This window comes from Arachis ipaensis, chromosome B10, assembly GCF_000816755.2.
Source record: "Arachis ipaensis cultivar K30076 chromosome B10, Araip1.1, whole genome shotgun sequence".
Lineage (NCBI taxonomy): Eukaryota > Viridiplantae > Streptophyta > Magnoliopsida > Fabales > Fabaceae > Arachis > Arachis ipaensis.
In genome coordinates this window covers 115219548-115239640 of record NC_029794.2, presented here as the reverse complement: position 1 = coordinate 115239640, position 20093 = coordinate 115219548, and the positions used below count along the sequence as shown (strand labels likewise).

General features: G+C 36.6%; 1 long non-coding RNA gene across 2 annotated transcripts; it reads right to left on the bottom strand.

The window, feature by feature from the left end:
• LOC110267798 lies at positions 563–19011 on the bottom strand. 2 transcript variants are annotated; one of them, XR_002355716.1, is made up of 5 exons: positions 17703–19011; positions 1721–1824; positions 1343–1607; positions 1139–1246; positions 563–1069 (listed from the first exon to the last, which is right to left on the bottom strand). It is a non-coding gene; the product is annotated as an uncharacterized LOC110267798 (long non-coding RNA). The 2 variants fall into 2 exon arrangements; XR_002355715.1 differs by having other exon boundaries at positions 1343–1824.

Sequence of the window (20093 nt, the reverse complement as noted above, 5' to 3'; positions counted from 1 at the left end):
AGCTTTGAAAAAATAATATTTTTTATTTTTTTAATACTTTTATTTATATTATTAAAAATTTGTTAAATATATCAAAAAGTAAAAAAAGACATTCTCTTATCAATTTAATAACACCCAAACAAATTCTAAGTCACTACAAAAAATGTTGAGTATCGGAGGATTTTTTGTCAGAACGAATCCGATAGTATAACTCTTGCCGGTAATTAATTATCGTCGAATTTTGGCGCTCTACTATTTTCGTTTTTGCCAGTAATTTTAGCGCTCCACTATTTTTTTTTCCGCCTAATGATTGTCGGATTTGTCCGACGATAAATCTGGTAGAAAATTCAAATTTTAAAAGAAAAATTAAACACAATTAATTGTCAAATTATTTTTTATTTTTTATTTAAATTTATTTTTTTTATAACTAGTAGTCAAATTCTAAATAATAAAAATTAAATATGGTAAATTAAATATCAAGTGTACAAATAAAATGAAAAATCAAATAAATAAAATACAATGAAACAATCTAGAACAATACTCTAATCAGTAAAGATCCTGATAGTCGTCGTCGTCATCCCCCAGTTGGTCTTGCTAAGGCGGTGATGCTGGTGCCCCTCCAGCAGTGCTGCTGCCACCAGCCACCGGTGCGCATCTGATCTTGGTATATCGCCATCTGTTACTCCATCCGCTGAAGCCACTCCAACTCTCGCCTCCACTCCAGCTTGAGAGAATTTGTGGCTGACATGCGTGTGAGGATCTCCTGATACCTTTTCTCAGACTGCTGCAGCTGTTGACCTTCTTGGTGAAGGCTTTAGGTGAGCTCCAACACCTACTACCTCAAATCGACGTCGTGCTCGGGATTGACATGCTAACTGGTGGTAGAGGCAGTTGATGGTCTCAATGTGAAAGTGCAGAGGTTGTTGGCGAAGAACAATCCCAACTCTTAAATGCGATTCTTGTACAGCTCATATGCGGTCTCGTGCCAAACCGTGTCAGGATTGACTTCTGAGGAAGCAGAGTAGTTGTCGTCGTCTCCAATATGCTGATATTGCTAGGTTGCGACCTCCAATCTCTGTGTGTAGGACTCCTGTGTAACACATGTTATGATTAGGACTGCAGTTAATTGAAAATTTTATATCACATGATGTTTACTCACATAATAATCTGCAGACTGCTAATTAACAAATCTCTCCTTGTTCTCCTTCAAGGTGCGAGTATACTTGAAGGCTACCGCCATCGTCACATCACGATCCAACGACTTAGACTATACATGTTGAAGCAATATGTTAAATCAAGTAATAATGACATTATATTTCAAAGACAAAACAAACTTAATAACAAAATAAAACAAGTTACATACCAGTCTGACCTTTGTCTTCATAAAAGTCATTGACCCACCAGTATACTTCGATGACTTGGCTGATGCCCTGTTGGCTTTATGCGTAAGACGGCGATGTCTGAACCTCTCATCAGTCTCCCAATGGAGGTATAGTGCCTTCGCGATGTATAGGTGGAGCCAAACAGTGAGGTGGTTGCACCTCTCGTACATTCCCCATCATCTGCTGAAGTCGTCTAGTCATCCGATGGTCGAAGATCTTCCTGCTCATGGCATCGTGAGTCTTGTCCTATATAAATTTTTCTTACACAAAGAACATTTAGCACTAATTAATCAAAATTAAATACATAATTAAACAAAATAGAAGACATAAACTAAAGTTTGAAAATGTTGAGTTTTTACCGCCCAGGCCACTTTTGAAACCATCGCTCTCTAGTCTTAGCAGGGATCTTCTTGTAGTTCGACCATAGGTGGTCATCCATCATCTTGATGACATTAGTATATTCCTGTGTACATGCATTGTTATTTGGCACAAATCTATCAATGGAAAACTTAATATTAGTAGTTTACTAAAAAAAACTATTTGAAGTAACCTATAAACTTCAATTATACTTAGATTTTTTAGAAATTTCGACAGAATTTTATCTATAACTAGAAGGCGCCAAAAACTCTATCCATCAATAATTCACTTAAACAATTCACAAACAAACCAATATCAAATTATATGACTTAAGCAGCAACATCCATCAACAATCAAGAATTCTCAAACACTTTCAGCAGTTCAAACCTACTAACCTAAATCGAACCTATCTTAACAACCTAAATGCACTAAAACTAGAAAATTACTAACTAAAACTAAACCAACATGGAATTATATAACTTAAGTAGCAATATCCATCACCAATCAAGAATTCGCAAACCCTTTCAGTAGTTGAACCTATCTTAACAACCTAAATCTACTAAAACCAGAAAATTGAATCTAACTAAAGTAAAATAACTACATTTCATTGAAAAAAAATTAAAATAGTACTCAGGACGTCAAACTATCAGGCCAAATCATCATCCATATGACGGGTGGTCATAGAAAGGCAATGGGCTGGGATCCATGAGATGAATCCGGCACCACGGTATCTGTCGTTAGAGGTGTCATCATTGTCGAAGTCGGCGGCTACTGAGCAGATGGAGGTGGTGGAGGAGTCCACTCTTGTGAGCTATTCGAACGACTTCCTGGTGGTGGGGATGGCGCAACAGAAGGAGGCACGTAATTGGGGTTAGGGACCATGATGAACGGTTAATCCTATGCCCCAATTGCCTATGGCGTTCCAAGAGTAATTGGAGTAGAAGACGATGACCGAGAAGTATCAGGGGTACCAGTAAATACCCTCCCTCTACCCTAACCACGAGGTCGATTCGTGAGACCTCTGCCTGTAGTCATATTTGCAAAGAACATACCAGCAAACACAAGTCACAAAAATAATTATTACAAAAATAATTATCAAAACTTAAACCAGTGTGGCATTATATCATGACATACACACCAAAAACTCAATTATTACAAATAGTAACATCTCAAGCAATCCACCATCAATACTATTCAATATGCCTAATATAATCAACTGATGTAAATCAGATGGTAGCTACGGACAATTAAACATACAAAATTGACATAACTGAGTTACATAAGGCCAATTTTATTAATCTTGTATTATTGGATAAAGCCTCAATCATTCAAAAAATTAAAAATACATCATATTCAATCATCAATGCATAATAACAAAATTTTATTAAGAACTCTTTGAGCCATTTTTACAAATATTTGGCGTGCAAAATCATGAAACACATCAAGTAGCACAACCTAGCATTTTCTCAACATCAATTAACAAGTATAATACCCTAGCAGCAACAATTCACAACATTTTTAGGATAATATCCAAACAACTTAAAACCTAATACCTTAAATCAAACCTATCTTAACAACCTAAATCACAAAAATAAAAAAACTAAATTGAACTAACCATAAAACTGATTCAAAATTTAAAACTGAAATTCTAATCAAACATAAAATAAATTAAACTAAAATTAATGGAATTAAAAGAAAAATTGGTTCAAAAACCTGCAGGAAAAAGACTCAGTAGTACTTTGAAGGAGGACTAGTAGGAGACAGCAGCGACGACAACCCAATACGAGGCAGTAGCGACGATGATGGAACCCCTGGCAGCGATGACGACGTTACAAGGGAGAGGAGAGGAAAAACCAAGGTGGGAGAGAAGGAGAGAAGAGAGGGTGAAGTTGCATAAGTGAGGGAGAAGGGTTTTTGAATTCAAATTTCATTCAATTTTTACTGTCGGATTTACGGGCGGATATATTCGAAGGTAAGGTGTCGTTTGCTTTCCAAAACGATGCGTTTCACTAACTCATATTGCCATAAAAAAATTTTACGATAGTAACATTGGCACTTATAAAGTAAATTTTCACACCTCTTATTACCATTGGAATTAAGGATGAATTATATATTCTGACTGTAAGTTTTTTTGGGAACGAATTTTCACTCGTGACTATCGGAAAAATCGCCGCTAAATCCACCACTAAATCTACCGATAAGTCCGACGGTATTCAGCGTTTTTCTTGTAGTGAATCATCGTATTAAATTAAGATAATATTAACATTGCTATATAAGCATTCTTATATATAGAAGCTGTTAATTTATTGTCAAGATCATATTAACATTGCTATATACGCATTCTTATAGATAGAAACTATTAATTTACTGTCAACAAAAATAATATCAATATGCTACAAATATTAAAAATATTATGCGGTGACTTCAAATCATTTACAACATTAAGTTGAAATAGATAATTATAAAGTTACAATATATTTATTATCTGTTTAGTTTACTTTAAATCATTTTTTTTATTAAAGTAAGGGATCAAAGACCCCAAAGAAAAAAAAAACAAAGAAAGCATGCAAAAACAAAACTAACTACATCCTTTTAATCTAAGAGACCCTAAACCATCGAAGTATAGGGCCTATAAAATGGAAGCAAGAGGAGATTCGAAGATATAGAAGCCATAAGGAAGGTTTTGTCCAGATTTAGTGAGCTTGTTTGCCATGGAATTGGCTTTGCAAAGAGTATAGCTCCATTGAATTTGCTAAATACGGTTAATCAAAATTTTGATGTTCTAAAGAAGAGTAGCATAGGGATAATAAGCAGGGCAACTATCTCTAATGAAGTTTATCACCATCATAGAATCTGATTCAACAATAATATAATTGTAGCCATTTGCTAGTGTGAGTTGAAGACCTTTAATGATTCCCCACAATTCGGCATGCATTATCGAACAACACCTTAAGTTTGCAAGAAAAGCCTTTAACAAACCTCCCCAAGTGATCACGAATGACACCGCCAAAAACTGTATTATTTGAGTGAGTAAAGAAGGAGCCATCCATGTTAATTCTTAGAAACTTTTTACTCAGTGGTTACCAACGAATTAGATGATTATAAGCAATGTTATGACTTCTAAGAATGATATAGCACGTCATGACTTTGATAATTTCCAAACTCCCAGCGTTAATCAACTCGGCCACATCTTTAGGGTTAGAGACTTTTTTTAAAGACAAACTTATTTTGGAAGAACCACAATGAGAATACTATCATACCAAAAAAAAAAGACCAGTCATTTGAATGATACAAATTACTGATTAGACTGTCTATTCTATTGAGTATAAATCTCTATTAGGGGTTCAAGTGTGCAGGAGACACCAAACTGTTTTAGCAAAGTGGCAATCTCAAAGGACATGGAAAGAATTCTCTATATTGTTATTACAACGAGGACAACTTGAACATGTAGTCATGTGTCTTCTATTTCTTTTGGCACTAGTGAGGGTTGCATCATGAGCTATCAACCAAAGAAACAAACGAATCTTTTTTAAACCTCTCCATCTCCAAATTAGGTTGAAAATGTGATTGAAGCTCTAGGATTTTCTTTGATAGAGTGGTAGGTAGTTTTCAAGGGAAAAAAACACCCGAAAAGAGCACACAAGCAATGTCATCACTTTCTTTCAATAGAGATGGCAAAGAGAGAGTTGCAACCTTTTGAATAATCATGTCAAATAATCAATTCTTAAGTTTGTCAACATTCCAATACCTTGAAATAGTAAGAAAGTTTGTGAGAGAATATCTAAATTCATAAATTAAATTTACCTGCACAGTATGTTGATCCAAGCACCTAAGGCTAGGTACTTAGTTATGCTCCCAGAAGTTAATTCTTGAACCATCTCCCATCAAATAGAATTGGCTTGGACATTTTTCTATGGAGAGCAAATGTCTTTCCAAAAGTTGGTGTTGTTTTTTCTATCAATAATAGGAATAATATTATTTTCGCATCTATATTTGACTCTCAACATTCTAGACTAAAGAAAGTCTTTTTTCTCAATCAAATCTTAACCAATTTTTGTTATGTATATATGGTTTAGATCTTTAGACTGATGAATGCACAACCCATTGAATTTCTTAAAGCCTCTAACAATTCTGCAATTCATAAGGTGAACTTTCTTAGATTGATCAGTCTCTTTCTAAATGAAACTCCATTTGTAATCAAAAAGAGGATAAAACAACAATTTACATAATGTATATATATTAGAATAGAAGAAAGTATAAATTTCATTAGAATAATTATGCTATTTAGGAAAAGAGGGCAGAGGGGAGGCTTTCCGACTGTTAAGCCTTTTTATGATTATTGCTTTAATCTCCTTATATGTTTTCTTGGTAACTCTTGAATGAATGATAAGAAAACTTAAATATTTATCCAAGTCTTCAACTCTAAATAAATTAAGAAAATTGTTCATTTCACTTCTAGCACTATGACACATTTTTAGAGAAAAATTTAATTTTTTCAGTTAATTTTTTTACCCGAACTAATAGAAAAAAACTTTAAGAAGTTTGTTGATAATCTAGGCTTGCTCCACGCTTAAATTGATAGGACAGGATCCTCTTTTTTTTTATCATACAATTCACACACACTTACACACACTACAACACTACTTAAAGAATTCATCTAGGCTCCGTTTGGTTGATGTATAGGATGAGATATAGACACAGACATTAAAGACATAGACATAAAATATTTGTATCTATGTACTGTGTTTGGCAAAAATAATGAATAAGACACAAATATTTGAAAAAGATTGAATTATCCTTCATTAAAAAAAGGTTTGGGGAGATAAGAGGACAAATTTTGAAAATTTAAAAATTGAATAAGGATAAAAGAGTAAAAAATTAGTGTCTCACAAGTTGTGTCTCAGTGTTTCACCAAATTGGAGGTACACAAATTTGGTGTCTCCGTTTCCATCCGAGTCCTTCGAAAATCTGTGCTCACCAAACCAAACAGCAGACATGTGTCACCGTATCCATGTCTCATTGAGACATAGACATAAACCAAATGCTACCCTAGTGTCTCCACTAAGACTCGAATCTGGATGTAATTTTTTTTTAAAAAAAGAAAGGAGCTCAACACAATAAAGTGGAGCGACAAAGGAACAATAACAACAAACAAACATAGGAGAAAAATAAAACACTAGTCCCATTATCATCTCCGGTATTGCTATCAACAATGAGAGGGACCTGTCTCAGTCCATTCCTTGTAACTAATTGAAGACTTGTTGATAATATCCTCCAAGCTGGCTTCCTCCTTTTAGAAGATCCTTCTATTCCTTTCTAAACAAATATTCCAAACAATAGTAAAGAAGCACATCAACCACTTCTTTGTCTCCTCCTTTCTATATATTGTGACTTCCTGTCCAACTTTTAAAGTGTTCCTTCATTGAGCCTAGAATGGACCATAAACTCCCAAAAACAGCTAACCATGCATACCACACATGTCAAGTAAAATCACAACCAAGAAATAAGTAAAGAATATATTCAACCTCCTTCTTATACAAGACACATACATTGTCACTGTTCACTATTCCTATTCTACTCAGTCTTTCTTTTGTATTTTCTCAACCAATTAACACAAACCAAATAAACAAATATACTCTTGGTGGAACTAATCCTCTCTAAATAGTTATAGTGAAGCTGTAGCTTGTGACTTCCTCAGGAGCTGTTTCTTCCTGTAAGACCTGTACAAATGAGTTAGTAGTAAAAACTCCTTGCCTATCAAATTTTCACACAACTCTATCCTCTCTGTCATATACTAGTGTAATTGGCCTCAATTTATTATGTAACTAATTCACTAAATTCAACTCCCATTGGAATAACTCTCGCCTCTATTGAAAGTTCCAAATCTACTGTATCCCGTCCCAAAACCCACAATTCCCTATGACGAATCCTCTTTGGTTTGAAAGTGAAAAGAGTCTCAGAAACTAATCTTTCAATAAACCACTTTGTAGCTAGACATCCTCCCAAAAATGAGTCCTTCTACTATCACTTACCTCTATAGTTAGCCCAGTAATCATCTTATCTCTCACTTGTTGTGATACATGGGCATCTTTACTTGTTTTTAGTTATTATTTCTTTGAATAAAGTTAGTGATCTTCTTATTTTTATTAAGATTCTTATGCTTTTAATGAATATTTCTTGGAGTTTCTTTGAGCTTTAATTTACGTAGGAAAGTATTGAAATTTTAAATAAAAGAACAAGGAGAAACCAAGAATTGAAAAGAAGTGGAAAGAGAATTCATAGATGCTCTCAACTCTGACCTCTTCATACTCCAACAAACATAACTTGAGCTATAGAGGTCCAAATGATGCGGTTCAAGTGACATTAGGAAGTTAACTTCCAAAACTTTTCAACAATAGTTTATGATTACTCTTTGGACTCACAGCGTTCAACGCCATGACATTGGCATTCAACGTCACTCCACGTCTCAGTATCATTATCTCTCTGGGGCTGTGGGGCTAAAATCCACTCTTCCAGCGTTTAGCGCCAGACCAAGGATTCCACGCAATTCTTCTCGGGACTGGCGGCCTTTAGCACCACCTGTCCTGGGTCCAGTGCCAGACCTGCAGAAAGGAGTGTTCCATTTGCCTCAAAGGTGGCGTTTGGCGCCACCAAACCGGCGTTTAGCGCCGTTAATCCGCACACAGCCCAACCCGAAATCAATCATTCTGATTTTGTAGGATTAAAGGGATAAAGAAAAGATATGATTAGTGATGAAAGGATATTTTATACGCTTTTTGGTATCATTTTCATATAGTTTTCATTATGTTTTGTTTAAGTTTTATTATGTTTTCATAAGTTTTAGTGCAAAAGTCACATTTGTGGATTCTACTTTGAGTTTGTATGTTTTATGGTGATTTCAAGTATTTTTTGGCTGAAATTGAGGAGCTTGAGCAAAAGTCTGATTCAGAGACAGAGAAAGGACTGCAGATGTTATCAAGATCTGACCTCCGTGCACTCAAAAGAGCTTTTCTGGAGCTACAGAAGTCCAAATGGCGCGCTCTCAACGACTATGGAAAGCTAACATCCAGGGCTTTCCAAAAATATATAATAGTTCATACTTTGCTTTGGAAATAAAGGCCCAAAACTGGCGTTCAACGTCAGCCACCAGCCCCATTCATGGCGTCCAGCGCCCACAGGGGAGCAGCTGCCGTCCAACGCCCAAAAGGGAGTCCCAAGCCAGCGTTCAATGCCCCTAAGGGGTACTAGCTCGTGGAATTCACTCAAGCTCAGCCCAAACACTCACCAAGTGGGCCCGAAAAGTGGGTTTTTACACTACAAGACTAGTTTATCTTATTTTTGTAATTCTTAGTTAGCAGATTAGTATATATAGACAAAAGTTCACCCATGTTAGAGGACTCTTGTCCAATTTCACGTTTTTCATTGTATTTTCGAACAGCATGAGTCACTAACCTCCTAAGGTTTAAGTTAGGAGTTTTGCTGAGTTTCATGGATTAATAATATTACCATTCTAGTTCAATATGTCTGATTCTATTCTCTTATGCATTCTCGTTCTTCATCTCATGAATTGAAGGTGACCCGTGACAATCACCCTTGTTCTACATGGGTTCCGTGCGAGTCCTGACCCGGATAGCATTGAACTAAAACTAGAGATTGCATTACGGATTCCAATAGAGTACCTGGGCAACTTTGGATACATGACATGAAATCCTGTTGACCGTGGGTAAGTGAGGTCTCTGTGGCGCTAAGGCTAGAGTTTGAGAAGCAGTGTTCCCTGATCCGAAAGATCTACCTTGTCTGTGGCACCTTGAGTAGGATCATGAAGGCGAGTTGATTGCTTAGAGCTTCATCTTCTGCTACAGTGAGAAACCTAGAGGTGGCTTGATGAGAGGACATGAGTCACTTACAACATGGTGGATTGCTGCAGTGGAGGAGGTTAACTTGATGAGAGGACATGAGTTAATCACTTACGGCTGCCATTGAATGAGTCAGAAAGTTATTGACGTAGACAGTAAGAAAAGTTAATATGGAAAGACAAAGCATCTCCGAAGCCTTAACCGTTCTCATACCATTGATTTTCCACCTATCTAGTAATGTTTTATTTATTTATTCTATTTTATGTGTTTTCTGTGAGAAACTATAATTTTTATCCACCTAACTAAGATCTGCAAGATAACCACTACTTTCTCAAACCAACAATCTCCGTGGGATCGACCTTCACTCACCTGGGGTATTACTTGGATGACCCGATATACTTGCCGGTCTATCTGTTCAAAATGTGCGGAGCCAGTTTCGTGCACCAATTAGGTTTTTGGAAAATTTAATTTTTGAACAATTAGGATTACTTTAAAAAGGGAGATTGGAAGACCTAGCAGTTTTTCTTCTTCCCTTTGTTCCGTTTGGAGTTTTAGAAATATTAGGATTTTATTTCATCTGCACCATGAGCAACTAAACCTCCATTGTTAAGGTTAGGAGCTCAATCTATTTTGATGGATTGATATTACTGTTCTTCTATTTTGATTAATGCACTGATGTTTTCTTCAAGGATCGAGTTTCGTTCTACATATTAAGCATTAGAGTGTATTGGAAAATAACTTTAATCTTGAAAAAGTTCATCTTTGGAATTAAGCTAGAAACTCTTTCTCATAATTCTTCAATTGTATAAAACTAATTTGATAAGTGATATAAAATCAATTAGGATTGGTTCTTGAGAATTATGTGGCCCTTAACCCAGACATTGTATTTAATCTCCTAACATAATTAATTGTTCAAGGAATTGACGGTTGACTAGGTTAGGAGAAATTGAATTGTCAAGGGATTGGGGTTTAATTACTTAGGGTTTGCCATGAATTATATCTTTGCATGATAAAAGTAGATAATAATAATAATGGTTAATTTGGAAATTTAAATAACTCCGATACTTTAACTTTTCTCTCATATTATCTCCTCACACACTTACTGCTTGCTTTATTTAATTCACTGTTTTATGCTATTTGTCATTGAAATTATAAATTTTGATTGTCTGACTACAATAATCAATTAACCAGTGCTTGCTTAATTTGTTAATCCTCGTGAAAACGATAATCCACTCACGTGGTATTACTTTGTACGACTTGGTATACTTTCGGATAGTAAGTTTGGAAATTTTCATCATGTTGCTCCTTGATCTGTAGTTGACAGATATCCTTCTACGGACCTTTCTTGTAGGTATTGACTGATGGGATAACATCACATTGGGATTCATATTGTTGTAGGAGCAAATTACCTTATTCCATAACGGACACTCTTCCTTTGAGAAGCGCCATCACCACTTAAATAGTAATGTTGTACTACGGATCACCACATCTCCTACCCCTAGACCACCTAACTTTTTTGGAGCCTGCACTACTTCTTATCTCACCATCCCCATGCCATTTCTGCCATCCTCCTTACTCCACATGAACCTCCTCTGCAGTGATATCAACTTATTTGCAACCGCCTTCGGCATCTTATACAGACTTAGGTAGTATACTGGCAAGCTATTTAGGACTGATTTGATGAGAACCAACTTGCCAGATTTATTGAGCACTTTGGCTTTCTATAAACTGAGCCTTTTCTCCACTTTGTCTACAAAGGTAAAGAAACTCTTTACCTTTGTTAATTTGTGAATTTGTTAAAACTAGAGGTTGATTTATGGTGAGTTATATGATTTTAGCTTGAATGGAGTAATTTGTGTTGTCTTAGCTATTTGGGAGTATTTGGACTTGAATTGGTGGCTTGGTTTTGGTTGAAAGCTTGATTGGAATCAAATTTGGTATTTTGTGCATATTGGAAATCTGCCAAAGTAAGGTTTTGATTTTCTCTATATAATATTTATGGACACTTAGGCTAGTGGACTTTAGGATAGGATTGAATTGGTTGTTGGTAATTGTTGAATTGATAATGTATGATGGTATTGATTATTATGATGATTTATGATGTTGATTTTGATGTCGGGGTTGGATTGTGATAACTATGGGGATTTATGATCATGTATGATTAATGATGCTTATGAATAATGAGAATGTGCCAAAATTACTAAGGATGGAATCTTGAGGTAGAAATTGTGGATTTTGTTGAATTATGTTAGAAAAGTTGAATGAAATAGGTTTCAAATGATAAAGGAAGTCAATTGGTAGGTGAGGAGACATATGGATGTGAATTTTGGGAATGAATGGTGAAATTTGGTGTGCATTAGAATGTTATGAAATGGTTTTGGATGTGAAGTTTTGAAATTTAGAGAACCTTGCTGAATTTGTAAAACTTGGTTTTTTGACAATCTTTGGTAGAGCATAACTTGAGCCTCAAATACTAAAATTGGATGATCTTTGTTTTAAATTAAAGGTTATTTCAAGAGCTTTAAAATGATATAAAGTTTCAGGAAAATGAAGTTTTGTAGAGGAAGTTATGACCATTTAAAGTTTGGTGTTTTAAAACTGAAATTCTGCAACTTTAAATTTTTCAAAGTCTGGTACAGCATGCGTACACGACACAGTACACGCAGCGCGAGCATTCTTCATTGCCTGGGCATCTCGCGTACGCGAGCACTTCATGCGTATGTGGACGTGCAAATTTTTACCTTTGCGTACGCGAAAATTTGACACGCGACGCGAGCATTCCATTCGGATTGGGACACTCGCATACGCGAGCAGAAGGTCGCGTACGCGACCATCCATTTTTAACAGAATGCGTACACGGGACAAGGGCTTGCATACGCGAGACCCCTGTTTTACTGAAAAATTATTTTTCTTCGTTTTTAAAGGTTCTATAGCTTTTTAATCTTCTTTAAGTACTGTTTAAGAATACTATCTAGTAATTAGGTCCTAATATTACTAAAGATGAGTTAGAAGACAGAGACTTAGGTTTCTAGGGTACTGAGGATGGATTAATTGAGTGAGATGGCAGAGTACTGCAATGATGATTAATGTGATAAGTTGTGGAATTACGCACTGATTCTGTTTGAAACGAGTTTAGGACTCGGGGTTAAATGATGACGTTACTAAGTACTGAAAATGATTTCTTAAAACTACTGATATATTGTTTTATACTGGTATTGTTGAGACGCTATGCGCTTGGCAAGGACGGTGGTTAATCCCGCTTACGTTGAGATGTGAGGTCTGTGGTAGAGTATCCCGCTCGCATCCTTTCGGATCACAAGAGTGTGCCCGGCACTATATCCATGGGGGATCCCACTTATATTCGTGACCAAAAGGCGACATTCCCATGGGAATGTGTCGGGTTGGCAGTTGAACCGACAATGTGATATCACTGCCAAATAGGACAAGCATTCATCATGTGCATATTCTATATGTTTGCTTGTTTTGCTAACTTGCATTGTTTTGCCTAATTGTATAACATGCTTAAATGCTTCTTGAATTACTTGATATACATTATTATACTTGTGTTTTACTTGTATGCCATTACTTGTATTTTCTGCTGGGATTGAGGAGGTTTGGTAGGCAGTGATGATAGGATCGCATGGAGGTAGGCTGGTGAAGGCTGTGGGACAGCGGTGAAATGATAGTTTAGAAATTTCCTAAGTTAGATAACCTAATTAAGGATTTTTTTTTATTAAACTGTTTTATAAGTTGAATCTTATGCTTGGTGTGAAGTTCTAGGATTGCCTGTGGCATCCCGAAATCTTATATCTTACATTACTGGGCAGTGTTATCATACTGAGAATCTCCGATTCTCATACCATATTCTGTTGTTGTTTTTCATATGCAGGTTGTAACCTATCTCGATGAGTTGCGAGATGGTGACAGAGCGGAGGATCCTTATCGTCTTTTGTACTTTTTGGGATATCTTATCATAGTTCTCTCTCTTTTGTATCTTAGACTTGTTTCCTTAGAAGCTTGATTTGAGAGATAGATGTATATGTTGTTTTAACTTACCAAACTCCGTTATGTCTGTATATAACTAGTCGACCTAAACTCCACAAGCTGCGGTTAGTATTCTATGACTATTATGCTTTTATATCTACATATACCTTTGTTATCTTGTAGCTGTATCTTATCCTTTACGCTTTTAGTTATCGTGTGAACGCTTCGCGCTTTTGTATCTCTATTTTTGAGCTTTATTTCTTCATCGGGATTTTAGTATTATTATTATTTCTTTATATTTTATCGTACAAGCTTTAGAATTGTCATGACACTTTAGTTATCGTGTGAACACTTCACGCTTTTGTATCTCTGTTTTTGAGCTTTATTTCTTCATCGGGCTTTTAGTATTATTATTATTTCTTTATATTTTATCGTACAAGCTTTAGAATTGTCATGACGCTTTAATATCTTTTGCTTTATGGCATGAGGTAAGACTTACGGTATTAGGGTGTTACATCCACAAAGCTCTACTTGACCTTATCATATGTCTTTTGAAAATTAAACTTGATAATTGCTGCTTTCTTTTTTCTCAGTTTGAGCTAGTGCAACATTTCATAAGTAATAAGTGCTCAATCATGAATTTTTTGACTTTTAACAAATGCACTCTGAGTCTCCCCTACTAGTCCTGGCTAGGGGTGACAAACAGGCCTAAACCCACCAAGTCGGCCCGCCTAACCCACAAAAAAAGGCGGGTTGGATTGGAAAATTGAGACCGCCATACATCAAAAGTCCGCCTAACCCGCACCGCTTAAACCGTGGGTTTTGGCGGGCGGGGCGGGCTTCCCTGTATCTTTTAGCTACTATGGATGTTACTTTGAGTCGTGTGCAATTCTGTTTACTTTAGGTAGCATTTGGCTGGATTTGATGGAGTTTCCGCAGAAAAAGAGAAGAAGGCGAATGATGTTGTCAACCCTGACCTCTCTGCACTCAAACTTAAAATATCTCGAGCTACCGAGGTCCAATGAACGTGATTCCAGTGGCATTGGAAAGCTAACTTCCAGAGCTTTCCAACGATGTATAATAGTCCATACTTCTTCTCCACCAGCGCAGCCAAGGTTGCGCCTAACTTGAGATTTTTCAAGTTAGCCGCAAGGATGAAAGAAGAACACCCAATAAGCTCTGCCTAGGCTGTGCCTAACTTGAGAAATCTCAAGTTAGGTGCAGTGCTCATCAACAACACACAACAATGAGCGTGACCCCAAGTAAGGCGCACTAAAGCTTGAGTTAGGCACAAGACACATCAACAGCATCCAATTTTTGAGAAGGCACTCCAAGTTAGGCACACTTTTCATTCAAGTGATGCGCAAGCTATGAGCATCAAATGCCCTTCCTCACTGTGCCACTCAAGTAAGGCGCAACCCACGCCAAGTTAGGCGTGGATTATTAAGGAAGCAAGTGGTCCCCATTCATCAATTGAAGACGCGCGGATTGCTTTAATTAATTCTAATTTAAACTTTATTTTTATTTTAAAATAGGAAAAGATATTATTTTAGTTTTAGAAAATAAATTTTAAATTAAATAGGATTAGATATAAAAGAAAAAAGAAACTTCTCTTCTCGATTATTCCACCTCATTCTAATTTACAGTTTAAGAGAATCCTAGTTTCCACTCTGAACCATGAGTAACTAAACCTCCACTGTTAAGGTTAGGAGCTCTGTCTATTGTATAGATTGATTCTATTGTTTTTCTATTTTAATTCATGTATTGATTCATATAATTCAAGAATTGTTTTCGTTCTTTATTTTATGAAATTGGGTGGAACGAAAATATGACCCTCTTTCTAATTGAGTTCTTGTATAACTTGGAAAAGCTCTTTACTTGAACAACAGCTTGAAAACATATTCTCCTAAATTTCTAATTATCTGCATTTAACGGGATACGTGACATATAATCCTCTTATATTTGGGAAATTAGGATTTCTGTGGCATATAACTAGAATTGAACTTCACCCTCTAATTGGAATTAATTGACCAAGGAATTGGCAGTTTTTGAGAGTTAGAGGAGATTAAAAAGGTCTAACGAATTAGGGTTTAGTCACATATGGTTTGCCATGAATTAAATCTTGCATGATTAAAATAATTAGTAAGAAAAGTCAATCAAAAAAATAGATAACTCTGAAACCTTAACTGTTTCTCCATATATTATTCTCAACTTATTTACTACCTGCCTTCTGATATTCTGAATCTACTGTTTAATGCTTTTGAACTCCCAAACACCATTTTCTGTTTGTCTGACTAAGCCAATCACTCAATCATTGTTGCTTGATCCATCAATTCTCATGGGATCGACCATCACTCACTTGAGGTATTACTTGGTACGACCCGGTACACTTGCCGGTTAGTTTGTGGGTTATAAATTCCGCACCACGGGGTGAGATTTTAGGACCGCCTCATTAGGCAGGGTGGGCGAGCCAGCCTGCCAAAGGGCGGGCTTTTGGCAGGGCAGGGCGGGCTTCCCCACTTGCCACCCCTAGTCCTGGTATAACTGTCCTCATCCTCCTAACGAATACCTTCAAAATTACCTTGTACACACAACTAACCATACTAATCGGTCGAAGGTCTTTGATCTCATTAGCTCCAACAAACTTTAGTGCTAGCGTCACCCATGTAATATTTGTATCAGAAGGTAACCTGGTTGTCTGAAAGAAATTCATCACGGCTGCCGTAAATTTCGAACCAGTCTCATCCCAGCTTTTCTTAATGAAGTTCATGTTATATCCATCGCTTCCTGGCGCCTTAGACGATCCACATTCTTATACTGTCTCTCTGATCTCCTCAACTGACAGCAACACCTCCAAAGCTTTTGATTCATCATCATCTATGCGTTTAACCAACCCATCTCTGAATCCCGCCATGGTAGATCTCTCTTGATGATACAAGTCCTTATAGAACTCTCGAATAGCAATCTTGATTCTGACTTTATTCGTTACCAACCTACCATTAATCACCAAAGCATCAATTTTATTGTTTCTCCTTCTCGCTGAAGCTATGCTATGAAAGTACCTAGTGTTTTTGTCCATTTCGTTCGCCTGTCGAGACCGTGACATCTGTTTCTAGTGAATTTCTTTCCTTTCATACCATTTCTCACAACATCTCATTAATGCCTTTCTCCTCGGCTCCACCGTACCATCATGCACTCCACTACTTACCATATCATCTATCTTTATCTCTTCTTCAAACATATTGATTTTCTTATCCATGTCACTAAATTTGTCCTTATGCCATCTTTTCAACGGGATTGTTATAGCCTTCAGTTTATCAGTGAAATTGTACATTCCCCAAACCTCTCCATTCCTTCTTCACCATTCTTAGGAAGTCCTCATGTGTAAACCAAGAATCTAAGTTCCGGAAGGGTCTTGGTTCACTTCTCCACTCCATATCTTCTACAATCATTGGACAATGATCTAATAACCCCCTTGGTCCACCTTTTAATCGAATCTCTAGATACTTCTCAACCAATTCCAAACTGACCATAACTCTATCGAGGTGGCTACATGATCAGCACCTGAACCATGTAAATTTACGATCATATATCGGTAAGTCCATCAGCTGCATATCCTGTATCTAATTCCCAAAGTCTCTAGCAGATGCTGTTAAGCTATCAGCTCCTTTTCTCTCCTCCACATGTACAATCTCATTAAAATCACTCATAAAACAGAATAGAATCTGGCATAATCCTGCTATATAGCTTAGTTCTTCCTACATAATAAGTTTCTCGCCTCTTGTATGTGTGCCATATGCCAAACAAAATACATAATTGAAATTATTTTTTAACAAGATCCCTTCAACACAACTATTTCTCCCTTTTGTAGCAGTTTCTCATTTTAAATATTATTTCATCCTAGATCAACAACAAATCAACCAATGCACCTTCAGACCTTACATACTCCCACCCTACAATATTGTTTTACCAAATTCAAACTATATCAAATTTTGTCACTATTTATCTCTTAGTCTATATCAAACTTAGCATATTTAACTTAGGTTTTTTTTTTTAAAATCTTTCATCATGTTCAATTTTTTATCACCTGTCAATCTCCGAACGTTCCAAAAGCTAAATATCATGATAAAAAATTTTTACATACCTCTTTTGAATTTTTGAATCTGTATCGTCTTGCTTTCTCTTTTTGTTTAGCCAATCTCCCCTTGTATGCAATCTCTTCGTGTTTGAAGAATAGCCATTATATCATCCTCTTCACAAGTATTGCACTAGATTCCACTGCCAGCTCCATGTTCTCTTTTTTGTAATCATTTGTTCTTCCAACTCCAAACTCTGCCTATCTCTGGTCCCCAGACTCCTGGCGTTTGTGTCTGATTCACCATTACCCGCAATACTCTGTTCTCCAACATCTTCATCACGCAAGCATGCTACCGTATCTCCCTTCACCTAGCTTCGCTCGTTCCTTCACCAATCACCTCCGTTTCACTGTTCCGTGTCGTTTTCACAGCACCTAGTCCATATCCCTCCACCTAATAAGCCCCTTCACCATCGTTCACGTCGTTCACATCCTCAAACCCACTCTCATCATCAGTCTCGATCTAGCGATGATCATCGGACTCGTTGTCCCCGTCAATGCTTCGCACCGGTTCTTCCCTCGTCGCCATTGATGGCTTCGCAAGTTGGTGCTCCTCTTCCCAAATCCCGTCGTGTCTATGGTCCTTAGGGGAGGACGTCGAAGCTGATCGTGCAGCATAATTCGCTGCACCACCGTCGGGCTCACCGTTCCCCCTCCCTTCCCCATCGATAAGGCCTCCTTCTCCATGAATCAGGATAGCCGCACCGTCACCTGCTCTTGAACGTGCATTTGGAGTCGCCTTCCTTTTTCCTCCCAAGATCCCTACTCCAGATTCCAGAACTCTTCATAACCCGACCCGCTTCTATTTGATCCGACCCAGCCCCTGAAACCGCTACATGAAGGCCTGTCCGATCCATTAATTCCTCTGGGCCCAACGACATCCTTACATCGTTTTTGTACCTCATTGAGCTATTGGGCCTTGCACATTTCTCACACACAGTTTTATCAGCCCACTATATTCACATGTAACGGTTTTGTCAGATGCATCCTCATAACTCTCAATCTCATATCCCACAAAATCAGCTCCCCCTTTAATGTCTTCATTACTAAACTACCCTTAGCTAGTTAGCTTCTCCATCCTTCCTTGACACCTCCACCATCACTTCGGCTGCTTGGTCTGTGTAGTCTGCCGGAGTTGTTATTCTTGTTTCCCCGCCACGCACTCATTTCCTGCACCTTTTTAATGAGGCACAACATATGCTACTAGTACAAGCCTCTAACTGCAGACTCTCTTTATTTAGAGAAAATGACAAATAGGTCCCTGATCTTTTGTGGACATTTTCGTCCTGATCATTGAAAAATACTTTTAAGTCCCTGACCTTCACAAAATTTGGACGGATCAGTCCCTCCGTCAGAGACTGATCCGTCCAAATATCTCCATCAGGGACTGATCCGTTCAAGTTTTGTGAAGGTCAGGGACTTAAAAGTATTTTTCAATAGTTAGAGACAAAAATGTTCGCGAAACAAAAGGTCAGGAACCTATTTGTTCTTTTCTCCTTTATTTAAGCAAATAGATTTTTAAAAGTTCATATTCATTGATTAATAAGGTGAGAAAGTAAAATAAGAAGGCTGAATCAATCTATTTTAAAATTAATTCAGATAAAAGATTTTCAGTCTATAAGTAGTTCCAAGTTTGGGAACACATAATTTTTGTTTTATTTAATAATTTACATTTATATTTTACTGTTAGTAGTGTTTATCTGTACTATTGTTCATTGCTTGTTGCTTAAACAAGACTTTGGCTGTTTGTGTTGCACCTATCTTTAGCCATCACAATCGGCACAGCCTTCTTATCTATATATAAATGTGTCATGTTTAATTTCGACTTAACAATCTTCATTGTCGATAATGCTCAATTTGTTATAATTATTTTTAATAGGACACAGAGTGAGTTAAAAAAGGATGTAACATTAACATCACGTATCTGTGTTCAATTGTTCATGATTCAAGGACTTGAATATTTTATTTCCAAGTCATTTTCCTTTAACATAAATGTTAGACGTATGCATCTAAAATACTTGGACTGGGTACATATGCCATTTGGGCATATGACAATAACTAGTCCTGTATTCATGAGAGGATAATTTATTTATTTAAATTTTTTTGGGAATATGTTATTTTATTTGCTTGTATATTTTATTTTATAATCATTATAAATAAGAATTATTAGCAGTGACTTATTTTATAATCGTAATAATTCTTCATAAAAGTCAATAATAAAATTGTCGGTTATGGTTACCAGATTTGTCTTCTGTGATGTTGAAAGTTGAAACTACAAGCAACAATTAAAATAATAGCAAAAGGGGTAAAGGAGGGAAAAAAATACAAAAGAGAAAGAACAGAAACGAAGAGGAATAGAATAACCGAGTGCTCAACCTAAGAAGTTTCAAAATTTTAGGT